Source organism: Chrysemys picta, chromosome 2, assembly GCF_011386835.1.
Source record: "Chrysemys picta bellii isolate R12L10 chromosome 2, ASM1138683v2, whole genome shotgun sequence".
In the NCBI taxonomy this organism is placed as follows: Eukaryota; Metazoa; Chordata; order Testudines; family Emydidae; genus Chrysemys; species Chrysemys picta.
The window spans coordinates 99244384-99261781 of NC_088792.1; the positions used below are offsets into that span (position 1 = coordinate 99244384).

At 40.2% G+C, this 17398-nt stretch overlaps 1 protein-coding gene across 2 annotated transcripts in view; it reads right to left on the reverse strand.

Moving 5' to 3' along the window:
* The window catches only part of EGFR (epidermal growth factor receptor), a 225145-nt gene that overhangs the window by 88305 nt on the left and 119442 nt on the right, over positions 1-17398 (reverse strand). The window lies entirely within an intron of this gene.

Below are 17398 nucleotides of genomic sequence, written 5' to 3' on the forward strand. Positions count from 1 at the left end.
TAACATGCTACCTGACTAGAAAAAGAGCAACCCATGATGCTACAAAGAAGATGGGCATAGACTTTCAGAGGCTTGCAGTAAAAGGGGTCTGGGAACACTGACCTTTTGTTATATATAATTAGCCATTTAAGTAAACCTTTGTTAAGTATCTAGCTTTATTTGTACACTGGAGGGAAGGGGAGATGTTTCTGGGTTTTTTTACTTAAATTACATACTGTATCTCAGTGTAAGACTTCCAAGGAAAAAAATAAATAAAAGCCCTCACAATATCAAAAAACAAAACAAAACAAAAAACACGCGCAAACCCTAAACCAAAAAATCTGCTACAATTTGTTCTCGAAAGTTTCAGAAAGGAAAAAAGAAGTAGGAAAAAGCCCCCAAAATACATATAATGACCAGAGAATGGGGGATGTTCTTCTTTGAAAAAAGTGGTTGCAAATACAAACCCTACCTAAAAAACAGCATTCATTTACTAGAACTATAGAGACAATAGCATTTTGGCACTGAAAACACAGCCAGAGCAGCACGCCTAACAATTATCTTTGCATGTATTCAAATTCTATAATTTAGAACATCATGGTAACCCCCCCCCCATACACACAAAACAAAAACAATGCAAAAAAATACCACACCAAAACCAAAAAAACCCTCTAAACATCCTAATATGATTTTTGTGTCTGTATCCAAGGGGTGTGGTTTGGAACACTAGAACTACACACATTGATTCAGACTCCCAGACACACTAGTAAAAACAATGACTTAGCTTTTAAAATCTATTTAGAGGGGAATCATATTGCAGAAGAAACCAGCCCCAAAACCAAATGCACCATGGTGGAGACAAAGAACATGTCTTGGGAAAAACCTTCCCAGCTGCTGCTTAATTTATATTTGTTTTGATGAAAGTAGTTTTTTTCAGACATAGCTAATTTTGTTTCCTTTTGTGGTTTCAAACAAAATCTCTGGAATACAGTTGTGTAGAACCAGGAGGGAGTTAATAGGGTTTATTTTATTTAAAAATATGTCCCTCTCCTAAATGAAGGACTTCCCAAAGCAAGACAGAACAGTTCTTGTAGTAGTGAAGTCAGCCTTACTGATTCACTCCCTCTGCCTCAGTGACTCCCCATTTCTTTTCAAATACCATGCAATAAGATTTTTTCATTTGCTTATACCTCATTTTCTGTAGTGCTGCTATTGCTTAACTCTGTGGACTAAGAGCCCGATCTAAAGTTCACTGAAGTCAGTGGCAGCCTGTCCACTGACTTCAGTGGAAACTGGATCAGGGCTTGAATTCTGCTCTTTTACACTTGGGTAAATTTGGAGTAACTCCACTGAAGTCCATAAAGTTGGAATTTGGCCATGTAAATGTTGTGGGATATCCATTTTATGAACGATATAAATTAGAGTTGTGCTGTTATTTTTAAATACAAGCAGAATTTCAATAGAATGATGATAATCCACACCCAAGAGTTTTCTACAGTTAACAGATCCCCAAAAGCAATCATAAGTGGGAAATCCTGATCCTTTGGGTGCGGTTTCTAGTGGGGTCTCACAGGGATCTGCTCTTGACCCAGTGATATTCAATATCTCTATCAGTGATCTGGAAGAAAACATAATCGCTGGTAAAATATGAAGATGACACAAAAATTGATTGAGTGGTAAGTAATGATGGGGACAGATCATTATACAGACCAATCTGAATCACTTGGTGAGGTGAGTTCATTTGTTTAAAAATATCCAAATGCAAGGTCATACCTCTAGGAACAAGAAATAGAGGTCACACTTACAAGATCCTGGAAAGAGGGGATACTGTAAAGGACTTACAGAGAGATCATAGTAGATAACCAACTATTGTGTATATTGCAGAGATAATTAACTAAATATGAATTCCCAGTGCAATCCTATAGCTAAGAGGATGAATAAGATCCTTGGATGTATAAGCAGAGGACTATCAGGTAGGAGTTAGGGAGGTTGTATTACTTCTGTATACAGCATTAGTGAGACCATTATAGAAGTACTGTATCCAGTTCTTGTGTCCACACTTTTAAAAGGATGTTGAACACCTGGAAAGGATTCAGAAAAGTTCTAAAAGAATGATTGAAAGTTTTGAAAATATGCCTGATGGTGAGAAAGTAAAGAAGCACAGTCTATTTCGTTTATCCAAGGGACGCTTAGAATGTAACTTGATCATTGACAAAAATACCTATATGGGGAAGAGATTTCTGATAGTAGACAGCTCTTTAATCTAGTACCAAAAATCATATGAAATCCAGCGGTTGGAAGCTGAAACTAGACCAATACAAACTAGAAATAAGGTGCATATTTTTAACAATTAAGATAGCGAACCATTGGAACAACTTACCTAGGGATGTGGCAGATTCTTAATCAAGACTGCATGTCTTTCTAAAAGATATGTCAGAGTTCAAACAGAAGTTATGGGCTTGATGCAGAAATTACTGGGTGAGTTTATATGGATTATGCTATGCAGGAGCGCAGACCAGATAATTATAATAGTCCCTTTTGGCCCTAAAAACCCATGAATTTTTGCTATTTTGGAAATCTACTGCATTTGAGTTTGTGCTCCTATAACATAAAGGGGAACTTTCATATTTATTAAATTAATTTTGCAGGCTATTTATCTGTAATATTGACTAGAATATTGGACCTTCTCTGAGTCATTATAATCAACAGCATGAATTAGGCTCAAGCCCAATGTCAACAATAAAGGAGCAACTTTCAGAACTGCCATATCCCCATGGCTGTGTTTAATCTGTTGCTAAAAGTTTAATGGCAATGCTATTTGAATAATCAAGGTGGCCCAAAATGCAGTCTGAGAGTCAACTGTAACCAACTGAGCTTTACTCTACAGCCCACAATTTCCTTTTCTGTGTAACTATAGGGAGGAGACAACCCTAATCTACTGCAAATTTTGTTGACAGTGAATTCAAACAAGCCACTTCCACTATGGTCTCAGACTTAGAAGGGTCAGCCAGGGGCAGCTCGTCTGACTAGGCAAGTGAGAATTCCCAAAAGCTACAAAATACATTATGCAAATTCTTTTTTATTGATACATGCGGGTTTATGGACAAATTGTGATTTTATTTAAAATGTAGGATGGCCACTCATGCATTCCCAGAATACTGGACATTCCAGTACTTACAGAAATGGCGCGGCCCGCCCCCACCTGCATGGCTTTGCCACATCAGTGTTGCATGTAAGTTCAGGCCGGCTGGGGCAGAGTGGTGCACTCTCTCAAATGGCTTCTCCTGTCCAATACCGGAAAAAACAACATTAAGTTTTATCTTCGTACTGGAGGGTGGGGAGCAAAATTTGAAAAGTAGATCCGGCTGGTTTAAAACCAGACGAATGACCTGCCTATTGAAATGTCACAACTCACTCTCCCCAGGAGTGAAACGCAATACCAGGAAGTTCAAAGAACATAGTGCTGTGCGAGGCCCAAATCTTGATATAGCTCATAGAGCCTCAAGAAGCTGCCTTGTGACCTGGCAATTTACCATACCCAGGAGAAGCCATGTTGCTGTGGTAACCACAGCTTGATAAGGGCATGGCAGGATTGTATCAGTTAAGTCTGGACTGCAGGGGGCTTGCAGGAAGCGGGACCTGCACCTCCCCAGCCTTCTCCCCCATGAGGCAGGCTCCATGTGTGTGTGTGCAAGGTGCCACCACTGATCCCCTGGCCCATCTCATGCTCCACCCTCCCTCCCTCACCCGACAATCCCCTGCACCAGCAGCAGTGGTGGCTCCAGTTCCCAGGTCCGCCTGCTGCTGCTTCACTCTAAACAAGATGAGCTTTTAATAACTATTAAATTATACATTGGGTGGGAGTGGAAATAACTATTTTGTGATTTGTGCCTCACCTGTCAAAAGAGTCACAAGCTACCACTGCACTCAGCGCACACTTACTTAAGTCAAAAAACTTCGAGGCAATACTTTATGCACCTATCAGCATGCTGGTCTAATAAATAATAGCATTATAGTGGAAAGGAGACAAAAAACCTGCTGCACAGAAAATCAGCTAAGCATTGTAGTGTCAGGGGTACCCGGTACTAATGCACCTAGAGAGCTCCCTCATCCCTCCCCTCTTATTTAACTGGCACCTCAGAGGAAACTGTACAGTTAGCCTCCACTCTGATCCTGGTCCAATCTCGTCTGTCTATGTGCCCCACTAATCCTTGCAGCACTGACAGAGATAGAGCTGTTATTGGCAACAAGCATTTTGTGCGCTCCTGCAAGGCCAGTGTTGTGTAAAGTCTCTTTTCTAGTGATTTTCAAGTGATTGGGAGGTCAAGTACAACTGTCATATGTCAACAAGTCTGTATTTAGGGGAGAGGTGTATGATTGGGGTTTGATGTTTTAAGATCAACACCTTGTTATTTTGGGAAAATAACTGGATAGTAACAGATGCAAGCTTATGCCCTGTGAGCTAAGAAAGTTCATCCTTTATACGGTTTGTTCTGGCACTCAGTCAGCATCAGTAAGATATTACAGCTTAATAGAAAGAAACTGAAGACATGTACCTAAGAATATTATTTTCGAGTAACATCAGCTATGGATTGCTTAGGACAGATTCATAATAGTTTAAAATTTGCTAAATGAAATTTTTGAAACATGAGATTGTACCATACATACATTGTAATCTATGGAATTTTATTAATACACTGCAGCTCTATATTTCTGTTTGCTCTTTGCCATGAAGACAGACTGCATGTTTTTCTCTCCTATGCTGATTTCTATTATCCAGCACCTACCACTGAACAAATCTTTTACATCTGTGAAATTAATATTGAAACAGTTTGAGCTATTGTGATCTCACATGCTTTTCTAAAAGTTTCGCAAATCCCTCAAAGTGTAAATTCTACTTAAACACTCACACGCAGACCCAGAAAGGGTGAAAGATACAGTCTGTAATTGATTCCGAGTACCAGTTTATACTAGGACACTCTTACAAATGCAATACTTTCTCCTTTCTAATTTAAAAAAAAAAAAAATTAGTGATCAAAGCTACCAGACGGCCAACACTGAAGATTGAAATTTGCCATATATATGGAAAACACTGCAACAGTACAAGCTCTGACAGTGTCTTGGAATTAGACAGACCACCTCCATGATTGTTCATCTCCATGCCTAACCTATTGTTCACAAAAGTCAATGTAAATACTCCCACTGATTTCGGTGGGTGTTGGATACAGTCCTTCACCTCTCCGCAGACACTGCCAGCAATGGCAACAATACAATTAGCTCATTTCATGAAGATCACCAAACAGCCATTATATAGTTACTAATGTTATTAATTTAAACAGCATATGGATTCAAACCAGAGATCTGGAGATGAAAGGATCCATTTCACTTTAGAGTCCCCTGGAGCCATATTGTCTCTCAGGAACGGATTAGGACTTTCTGAACTAGTCTGGACTCAAATGAGCCCGGGGGGGGGGGGGGGAAAGAATGTGTAAACTACACAGTGTTTGCTGCTTGACATTATAAAGATCAGGTTAACCCAACAATATTTTTAATAACCAAAGAGAACAAATAAAATCTGTTTCTTTTGAAAGATTTTATCTAGCAAATGCACTTTAATGAGAACAAGTGTTGCCATTAACAGTACACAGTTATTAGGGCTTCCAGCAAAAATCTGAATTTATATTTTGATAGTTGCAGATTTTGAAAAGAGAACAAGTAAATACATGCCTGCATGGGTTTGACGTGCTATCCAGAGGTTTTTCAAACCTTTAGTAATGTGCAGCTTTAAAAGAAATAGCTGAAAAGTACAGTAAATGTATATGGAAAGATTCCCACTGACTTCAATGGATATTATATACTTAAATTAACAGTGTGAAATTCAATAAATCAGACAAAATGACCATTTCACCATGTTTCATTATTTGTTTTTGGTAGGAAAGCTGAAAAGCCACTAGTGGTGGTTTAACAACATCTGGACAGCTTTTGAAAATAAGACACCAATTTATCTCCGAAAATCTGGGGAAAAAATATTAAGTTTGACACATGGTGCTATAAATTATGCATGTTAAAACAAGTCTTCTGCTCTTATCAGTATTCCTGTTCAGCAATATGGAATCTCAGCTATACTTTGCGTCAGATTTCAGCCCCATGGAGAAACTTAAACAAGTTTGAACATTTTAAAATTTACTGAAGCTTAACATGGTGAGTTATAAAAAGTTCAAACTTTGGAGAAAATTCTCTTCTCCAGCCCACTATCTCTGATTTACACTATCAAACTCTGTTGTGTATATTCTTCACTTGAATGGTATTTGACTTCAGTAGGCTTTCTCAATACTGTACAAACTACTGTACAAACCATTTAATTAAAAGGTAATGCCTTGTTACTCATCCTAAGGAATACACAGCCTGATATTTGCTCAAATTCACAGAGTTACACTTTCCTAGTGTATATTTATATCGGCAAATGGTATGATGGGTATTAAAAAATATTGTGAATCAGAGGACGGGGCATTGGACTAGTCTTATCTTAGCTCTCTGTGACCTTGCAGAAGTAATTTCACCCCTCTGTGCTTTACTTTTTCCCATCTCTAAATTGGGGACAATTATTGATCTTTAGAAGACACTTCGAGGTCTATGCATGAAAAGGGCTACAGAAAAGTGTGTTAAGTACTATTATTACTGCAGACTCCTTAATGGAATTGTTATTTTGTATATTATCCCTGGGAACACTAAGAAAAGAGAAAGGTTAAAGTATTTATTTTCTTTTATAAGAAGAATAAAAAATACACACATCAAAAGCAGAGAAATTCTGGGTCATGGTTTTTAGACATATATACAAAATCAAACTTACTCAAATTTGTGGCTGTTTAGATTTGGTATGATATAGACTCAAGCTGTCAAATTTGGGTTCTGGAACTTGAATCTCCCTATAGTTTGGGGGATTCTACATTTTGGTGTTACAATTTAGATGAATTCTAATCAAAAGAGATAGAGGAGGGAAGGACAGAGGGAGCCAAAGAAGGGAAATCTCCACTTCCTTTACTCAGACACAAAATGTGAAATTTCAAAGGTGAAAATTCAAAAGATCAACTGCAAATTAGAAAAATAAAAATAAAATAAATCGCATATTCCTCAAACCCATGTAAATATACCCCATTCCATGGAGAAAAAGTTGCTGGAAATGAACTGTGTCACATCTGTTCAATGCATTTTGTACAAAAAGTTGACAAACTACGCGGAAAATAAGTTACAGTGTTGCATGTAAAACGTTATCTGTAAAAGTCGGTCAGTTGCACTGTGCTTGTCTTTGCCAAAGATGTCTTGGGAAAAAAATGTACTTTTTGCTTGTAACAGCAAAGTTCGTGTAGAGACATGAAAGCTTTATTGTTACACTGATCTAATTCATTTCTGTTCCCATCTGCTATTCTATCCCTCCAACGTTTGTTAAAAAATAGACTGTTTTTAAAGTACTTTGACAGCTACAGTTTTGTGGAATCCATTGTTTTTTTTTTTTCCCACTCTCTGGTTCTAATAAATAAGGATATATAAAAATAAATCTTGTACTGGAAGCATAGGGAACTAAAAAAATAATCTTAAATTTATGACTATGTCTACACTACCACAGTAAATCGACCTACGCTACGCAACTCCAGCTATCAAAGTACCTTAGGTCGAGTTACCGCAGGGTCTACACCACAGGGGATCGACGGGAGATTTTCTTACCTTACTCTTCTTGTTGGGGGTAGTGTACAGGGGTCAACTGGAGAATGATCTGCAGTCGATTTGGCGGGTCTTTACCTGACCAGCAAAATCGACCGCCGGTGCATCAATCTCAGAGCGTCAATCTGGGCTGTAGTGTAGACCTGTCCAAAGTCCGGTGATTCGCCAATGCCTATGTAGTCATTTGCATGAATGAATTTGCAGAATGAGTGTAAAGTGGATTTTTTCACTAGGCTGCTATCAAAGAAAACTGTCAACAGTGGGAATCCTTCAGATTCATTTTTTTCCTAAATGTCACTTTAATTTTCCATTGTTGTTTGCCTTGTTGTTGTCAGCATGTCAGTTCAAGGATAGTCGAGAGACAAGGTGGGCGAGGTAATATTTTTTTTACTGGACCGGCTTCTGTTGATGAAAGAGACAAGCTTTCAAAGTACATTGTGTAGTTCCGAGGCTTGTCTCTTTCACCAACAGAGGTCGGTCCAATGGGGGATATTACCTCGCCCACCTTTTCTCTCTAATTTTCATCATTGTTCTGCATTTCTCATCATCCCAATTTTCTGCAAGAATTCAGTTTATTTTAGACTCTTAAGCAAGGAAATCAAATGCCCACTGCGGAAAGGGATCTGGGGGTCATAGTGGATCACAAGCTAAATATGAGTCAACAGTGTAACACTGTTGCAAAAAAAGCAAACATCATTCTGGGATGTATTAGCCCAAGTATTGTAAGCAAGACACGAGAAGTAATTCTTCCCCTCTATTCCACACTGATTAGGCCTCAGCTGGAGTATTGTGTCCAGTTCTGGGCACCACATTTCAGGAAAGATGTGAACAAATTGGAGAAAATCCAGAGAAGAGCAACAAAAGTGATTAAAGGTCTAGAAAACATGACCTATGAGGGAAGATTGAAAAAATTGGGTTTGTTTAGTCTGGAGAAGAGAAGACTGAGAGAGGACATGAGAACAGTTTTCAAGTATGTAAAAGGTTGTTACAAGGAGAAGGGAGAAAAATTGTTCTTAACCTCTGAGGATAGGACAAGAAGCAATGGGCTTAAATTGCAGCAAGGGCAGTTTAGGTTGCTAACTAGAAAAGCTTCCTTACTCTGAGTTGTTAAGCACTGGAATAAATTGCCTAGAGAGGTTGTTCAATCTCCATCATTGGGGATTTTTAAGAGCAGGTTGGACAATCACCTGTCAGGGATGGTCTAGATAATACTTAGTCCTGCCTTGAGTGCAGGGGACTGGACTAGAAGACCTCTCAAGGTCCCTTCCAGTTCTAGGATTCTATGGAATCTATGAAATGCTACCATTCTGATCAGGCAGGATTTTATTCTCACTCTGCTCAGGTGTTAATGAGTCTACAAGATGTACAGCAGTGGAGAACCAGGCCAATGGGGATGAATGATTTGATGCAAGTTCAAACCCTGATCCGAAATCTACATGACACCAAAACCAGTAGAGTAGTAAGCTGCACGGTGACCTGGATTAGAGTACTTGATCTCCTATTTGAACACTCCCTGCAACTTCGTATGCTGACAAATCCCTAATGGTAAAAGGGCTTAGCGATTTGTGTCTTCCAATGTCTTTTCAGTAACGTCAGAAAATAAAGCATACAATTAAATGTTTACTCACACGAGTAGAGGGTGTAATTATGAACTGCAATTTTGAAGTTATATATAACTTTCCCTCATGGTGTAATATTAGTGTTTGAAATACTTGGCTTTGTCCACTATATTTTTAGGAAATTTCCAAAATTGCAACACAGTCATTCTTTAATTAGAAGTGTATAATATACTCTTTGATCCCTCCCATTCCACTGCAATCGGTTCAGTTCAACAGAGCCATCTTATCTCGCAGAAATGACACCTAGCAAGTTTTTAAAAACACAGGGCCATTTGGCTGCCATTGATGCCATTTGCCACTCTCCCATCAACATCTCTTCTTGGAAGCACTGTAGCTGCTATTGTAATTGCCAGTAGAGAGTCTTATCACCTAGCTGAAAATAGTGATCTATGCAGCCTTGATGAACAAAACAGTTTGTGTTTAAGAGAGTCTAACAGGGCTCCCAGTATATTATGTGAGCTGAACCAAGTGTTCTTTCTTAATCAATTAACTGATTTAAAAGTGATTGAGTAAGAGGGGTAGCATGTTAAGGCCAGTTTCTCCTCCCTGGATCTCTACGGCATGGAGACCATGCTCATTTCATTTGCAGAATTTCTATTGATGGACCAAATGCAATGGGTAACAGAGATCTGCAGTGGGGACTGAATAGGAGAATTTTAACCTCAATCCTCTACTCTGTGTAACTATTGGCTTCTATGGAGTTATTTTTGATCTAAATCACTGTAAGAAAGAAAGAGGAGAATCAGCCCTTTTTAGTTCTATTAGCCAAAAATATTAGCATCCCATGGGATAGCAGCTGAATTACTGCCCTGTAATATTTGGCTCGTTTCTTTCCTCATTGGCTTGTTACAACGGCAAAAGCTAGGGTGAAATCAATGGGAGTTTTGCCACTGACTTAAGTAGGGCCAGGATGTCAACTCTAATCTTTTCAATTTAACTTTCACTCAATAAATGCTTTGTACAGAGAAATAGAGTTTATCTCCCCTTCCTTGACCTCCCCGCCTCCACACGTGCACATTGAAGCAAATAAAAACCTTGAACTAGTTGAGCCATTTCTTGTATAGGCTGGGAAAGTAGTAAGAGATACAGATTGTTATTCTGGAATGTTAGACCATGATGCTACAAGTGGGCTGTAGTCCACGAAAGCTTATGCTCTAATAAATTTGTTAGTCTCTAAGGTGCCACAAGTACTCCTGTTCTTCTTTTTACTGTTCTGCACAGTACTTCACACACATCCCTGCAAATAACCACTATGTTGCCCAGTAGTAAGGGTTTGTATGATCAAGCATTTAAGGGGAGTTTTTCAAAGGCAAAAATGGGAGTTGTGCACCCCAACTTCCACTGAAAGTCAACAGGAGTTGAATACCTTATTGTCCTCTGTGCCTTCAATAATCTCCCTCTTTTTTTTTTTAAGATCAGACACTACCATTGCTATTCAAGCAGGGGTGAGGAGGATGGCACCACTGACAAATAAGATTTCATATCTGCTGTGCCACCTAGAAAGGAACATTGTATATTGAAGTAATAAGAGTGTGAAGTCTGCCTACAGCATGAATGACCTTGGGGCTTTGATTTGATTGCTGCATCTAGGCATTACAAGTTTCTGTATCACATGGGGATTTTGAAATGCTCACAATCCCATTTGCAAGTAAAATGCAATGGAACCTTAACAAAAAGGTAAGAGGACTTGGAGTCAATAGAAAATAATTGCTGGGAGATACATTATGTTTTTATTCAGCTTACAATGACCCAAAAGGTTCCAGTACAAGAGTTAAGAATACCCAGGGGAAAAGGCTAGCTTGTGATCTGAATATTTTATATAGTGATGTGATGTTTCTACTGTCACAAGGGCTTGTTTTTATAAGGCTGCCTCTGATAAAAGGATTTTGTACTCTGGCTCCTAACTATTCCTAAACAGAGTATAGGAAACTTGAGCACTTGAGAGCTTTATCAAATATATTTCCACAGTAAGTCTTAAAATGGTCTAGAAACAGTTTCTGTATAGTCTACATACCGTACTCCACTGAACTCTTCCAATAAATGGCAATACAGTTTATTCTTGGGTGGTGATGGGGGTTGAGGTAGGGTATCTGGCATTATGAGATACAGCAGATAATTTGCTACCAATACCACACTGAAAATAAAATGCATCTCCAGTGTGATATATTCAAGTGTGATTTGAGAGGTCTCCTTTCTTCCAAACTTTGTAAGCTGATGATTACATATAATAATGGAGCTTTTCAATCTTATTACACCATTTTACATGATGCAACTTGAGCACCACAATTAGGTGTAATGAGACAGAACAACAGCTTTCTAAAAGCTAAGGTTTGAGAAGCTATGGTTCCAGGGGGAAGTGTCTTTAATCAACAAATATAAAATATTCTTTACTCCTAGGGGAATTCTGCGCTACTGTGCACATGCATAATTAATGAGCTGCCCATATTTTTTTTTTTTGCGCAGAAAAAAGCTTCTGACGAAATGTTGCTACAGTTCCGCCTTTTTCCCACCAGAGTGCACTGTGGCGATAGAACACAGCAGCAGCTCCCAGCCAGCTAGGGAAGAGAAAGAGCCTGCCTTCTTCGCAGCACCTGTCAGGCCAGGTCAGAGACAAGGGCTATGGGGAGACGGACAGTGTGGGATGCTGGGGAGGGGGTCGGACAAGGGCTCATAAGGTCTAGTGGGGAAGGACAGACTGGGGCAGGGGTAGAATGGGAGTGGAGGCACAGAGTCATAGGAGGGAGGGAGGTGCAGGGCCACATAGTGATGGGGTGGGGGTGCAGAGCTACATAGGGACAGAGGATGGCTGAGTGGGGGCAAAGAGACACATGGGGACGGGGGGGGATACAGAGCCACATGGGGACAGGGCAAGGTGCAGGGTCACATGGGGATGGGCAGAATGGGTGTCGGGGGTGGGTGGAGGGACACATGGACAGGGGGTGCAAGGACACATGGGGACAGGGCAGATGTGCCTGACTGAATGGGAGAGGCTAGGGGTCAGCCAGGGTCTGCATGAGGGAAGCTCCCTAACAATCCCTTCTCCCCCTCCCCCAAAAAAACCTATTCCATACTTTTCCCACCCATACCCAACAACCCTCCAAGTTCACACCCAGGCTCCTTCCCAGCAATGTATTTCCCTCTCTCTGAGTTCCTCTGTTACCCCTGACTCCCACAAGCCCTTGCACTGCTTCTGAGGGGTTGGGAAATACGGTTCTTTATTGTAGTTTGCAAGAATTATTACTCAAGAGTTCTGTATTAATATGGCTAGTAAAGAATCTGTGTGTCAAAAATGTTTCCTGAATCTTTTCTGTTGTCTGTATCTTTACAGACATATTTGCAGACCGGTATTTTGAAATAAATGACCAAAATAATTGAAACTGGTGTGATTATATTGTGTTATTTTGACAAATAAAATATGAAGAATTTTAAAATATTGGGCGCAGAATTTTTTTATTTTTTTGGTGAAGAATTCCCCCAGGAGTAATTCTTGTCCATTATTACTAATATGTATATCCTATTCATACAGAATTGCTTACATCTCATTTGCAATTTATTCATATTTAACTAAGATGTTTTAAATTTCTGGTGGAAATCAAGCATGTTTTATTCTTCAAACTCTTAAGGTGAGATTTAAAACTAACTCTGCTCCCAGTAAAGTCAATGGTAAAGATTTTATTCACTTCAGTGAGAGTAGTTAGTTCAATGCAGAGTGCTTTTGAAAATGCCATCCTTAATATCCCAGGTCCTGCTTTTTTATGAGCTCCTTTTCAGAACAAAATTTAATCCTCGTCTACACTAGAAAATTAGCAGAAAAATCCACACCCCTGAACAGCATAGTTAAGTTGACCTATGTTCCTGTGTAGACAACGCTAGATCAACAGAAGAATTCTTCTGTAGACCTAACTACTGCCTCCAGGGGAGGTGGATTATCTACGCCAACAGGAGAATCCCTCCCATTGGCATAGGTAGAGTCTACACTAAAGCGCTATAGTAGTGCAGTTGCAACGCACTGTAACGTTTTAAGTGCAGACCAGCCCTAAGACTCAGCTAACACCCCTTCACCACACAGATGGAGGATCAGCAGCTTTAGTGATCATAGTATTTAGCCCTATGCTTCCAGAGGAATTCTAAAGGAGTAAGTCAGTTAAACACACATCACAGTCTTGCATCTCCTCATGTCTTTAATGGAGCTTTGGCACTTTAATTGCTTTTTTTTTTTCTATTTTGCCTGTACTTTAATCATGGAGTGGTTATAACTCCTGTGGTCAATCAAGGAACATGTATTATCCTGTGCACTTTAAATGCCGGGGGCCATTTAAAGCACTTTTTCACCACTTATCGTACACATAAACACACCCTAAATGCACTGTGAGCTTAATTTAAAAAAAGCATAGTGTTAATTTTCATGGCAACACCTTCTCCCCACTGTACTAAGTACTGCACTGGCAGCTAAACACAGGAGCCTCTGTGAAAACAAGTAGGTTCTCTCATTGGCTGTTCTGCCTTTTTTTTTTTTTTTTAAAGAAATTTTGGAGAAAGGTGCCAGACTGACAACCCTGGAGAATGGAATCTATCCAGAAAGCATGTGCTGTGATGGTGCAAGCTCCCTGCCTGTGTAGTTTACTCCTGTCCTAGAGGGACTTCTTTTAGGGAATGAGAGGATAGTTCAGTTCCTACAAACATTTTGTCCCCTTTGCCTGTCTATTGAGACTTGTGCAAGGCTGTCTATGTGCTATACAATGCAAATAGGTGGTGGGCTTGTGCTATGGACACCTGTCTACCAACCCCTGGGCTTACTAATTTCATATCCCAGATATGAAGGAGACCTCTGTATAGCTCGAAAGCTTGTTTTCTTCACCAACAGATATTGGTCCAATAAAAGATATTATCACACCCACCTTGTCTCTCTTTTTTCATACAGGCAACTGAAGCGCTGACATCCAGGTAATTGCTTTCAGTCACTACTGATCTAGGCTAGACTTCAACTGGTGAAATTCAGGTGAAAGGCTCTGCATTCCATTACTAATCCTCTGGGCTATCCAGTCCATTAGCTGTACATATTTTAAAATACATTTTGGTGAATTCTGACTGGTACATAATTAAATTGAAAATTACACACACATGTGGCATAGATATATGCTTTTCCTGAAACTTGGCAAAAATGTGAATTACACAGGTGCTTAAGGCTAAAGCAAAGATCAGTGCTCAGATATAACATAAGCATATGAACATATGACTAGAGGTCTATAACGAGAAAAATAATCATCTGTTCACAGCAAAATTCACAGAGGAAGAAATAATTTCTAGATGGAACACTCTTATAGAAATGTCCCAAAGACAGCACTGTCTGACTGCTCTTCTTGCCACCCATGAGTCCTCATCTCCTTCAGACTTGGAGCCCAGAACTGCAAGAAACCATCCACACATGGAACTCTCTTTGGAATCAGTGGACGTTTAGTGAATGGAGGGCTTGCAGGGATCGGATCCATAATTTGACAGCCTATCACTTATTTGCCAAACGTGCAATTATTGCACAGAAGTGTTTCGCAAACTTATTTTTTTACATCATAAACAGAATGGTTGCTAAAACCTCTCTGTTCTTGAAACAACTAAACATCAGACAGAAAGCTATACATTCTCTTAACATAAAGGCTTGTATTTCAAAAGGAGCCACACACAAACATATCTGAGAGAATGTAGAGGTTGCTCTAGTAATTTTCTTTTGTGGAATAAGCAAATAATTCACCATTTCCAATAGCTTGAACATTGTGATTGGCAGTCACTACTCATTGAGTAATTAAAAAAAAAAACACAACAGAAGGGAAATTCAGAGAGCAGCACACTTCATGAAGAGTAAGTCAGAACAGTGACTAAGTAAGAGTACAGTGCAGAGGTGAAGATCAAGTTAGGAGGAGGGGACAAGAGGAAGAGAGAGAGAGAAAGACAGATGTCAAACTGAGAGGGGAAGGAAGGTGAGAGGCAAGGAGGTGATAAATGACAACTGTGTGTATTCCCACACTACTTTATGCTTGACGTGAAAGTACTACCTCTAGGAGAGAGAGGGTAATGAAGACCTAGCGTACAATTCAAAGTTTTGCTGGTGTAGCTATACTGATAAAACTCTCCCAGGGTAGGTGCGCTTATAGTGGCAAAAAAGTGCTTTTGCTGGTACAGTGTATTCAGCAAGCGAAATGCACTATACCAGCAAAAGCACCTTTATGCTGCTATAACTGCATCTACACTAGGGCTCTTAATGGAAAAGTTGCAGAAAAATCACATCTCTAACTGACCTATGCTTGCAAAATTTTCTAGTGTAGACCTACTCTAATTCCCCTGCAGATTCAGCTGCTGACACCTATGCTGGGATTGCCAATAAATATATTACTGAAGGTGTTCTAGTGATGTGGATACTTGTCTAATCAGAACTGAAGTGGACACTACCAGCTTATTTTGCAGAATCTACCAAATAGCCAGCAGAGGTTATTGATACTTAGCTCTTTTTAGGAGCTTACTATTGTAGTCTTGCCATTATATTACACACACACACACATCTATATTATACACAAAAAGCCAATGTTGAACAAACATTACTAAGATTGCAAAGTCAAGCACTAGAAAATGCCAGAATTAAAGTTATCCATGCAAACTTATGATACTGTATTTAATTCCATACTCTTTTCACGTGTAATTTCCTAGGTTTTTAAAAGAGTAAACAGAAAACACGGAAATTCCATCATATGGCATCAGATAGACACCCACTTGGCTCATCAGCAGTCCTGGAACCTTTAGATTCACTTCACAGATCTCTGTCACTTGAGCTAATGCAGGGGTGGCCAACCTGTGGCTCCGGAGCCACATGCGGCTCTTCAGAAGTTAATATGCAGCTCCTTGTATAGGTACTGACTCTGGGGCTGGAACTACAGGCGCCAATTTTCAATGTGCCAGGGGGTGCTCACTGCTCAACCCCTGCCCCCGCCACAGACCCTGCCCCCACTCCACACCTTCCCATGCCCTCCCCTGAACCTGCCGTGCCCTCGGTCCTCCCCCTCCCTCCCAGAGCCTCCTGCATGCCACAAAACAGTTGATTGGGAGCTGCAGGGAGAAAGGGGGAGGCACTGATCGGCGGGGCTGCCGTTAGGTGGGAGGCGCTGGGAGCGGTGTGGGGGGGAGCTGATCGGGGGGCTACTGACGTATTACTGTGGCTTTTTGGCAATGTACATTGGTAAATTTTGGCTCCTTCTCGGGCTCAGGTTGGCCACCCCTGAGCTAATGGAATTCCTGATAGCAGTAGTAGGCTGTCATTCACTGTGTGGACTAGTATTATTGGGGAATGAGACACACATACTTTACCAATGGGTTTTACAGATATTTGCTCACAGCAGAGGAATGGTGAGATTCATAGATTCTAGGACTGGAAGGGACCTCGAGAGGTCATCGAGTCCAGTACCCTGCCCTCATGGCAGGACCAAATACTGTCTAGACCATCCCTGATAGACATTTATCTAACCTACTCTTAAATATCTCCAGAGATGGAGATTCCACAACCTCCCTAGGCAATTTATTCCAGTGTTTAACCACCCTGACAGTTAGGAACTTTTTCCTAATGTCCAACCTAAACCTCCCTTGCTGCAGTTTAAGCCCATTGCTTCTTGTTCTATCCTTAGAGGCTAAGGTGAACAAGTTTTCTCCCTCCTCCTTATGACACCCTTTTAGATACCTGAAAACTGCTATCATGTCTCCTCTCAGTCTTCTCTCTTCCAAACTAAACAAACCCAATTCTTTCAGCCTTCCTTCATAGGTCATGTTCTCAAGACCTTTAATCATTCTTGTTGCTCTTCTCTAGACCCTCTCCAGTTTCTCCACATCTTTCTTGAAATGCAGTGCCGAGAACTGGACACAATACTCCAGTTGAGGCCTAACCAGCATAGAGTAGAGCGGAAGAATGACTTCTCGTGTCTTGCTCACAACACACCTGTTAATGCATCCCAGAATCATGTTTGCTTTTTTTGCAACAGCATCACACTGTTGACTCATATTTAGCTTGTGGTCCACTATAACCCCTAGATCCCTTTCTGCCGTAC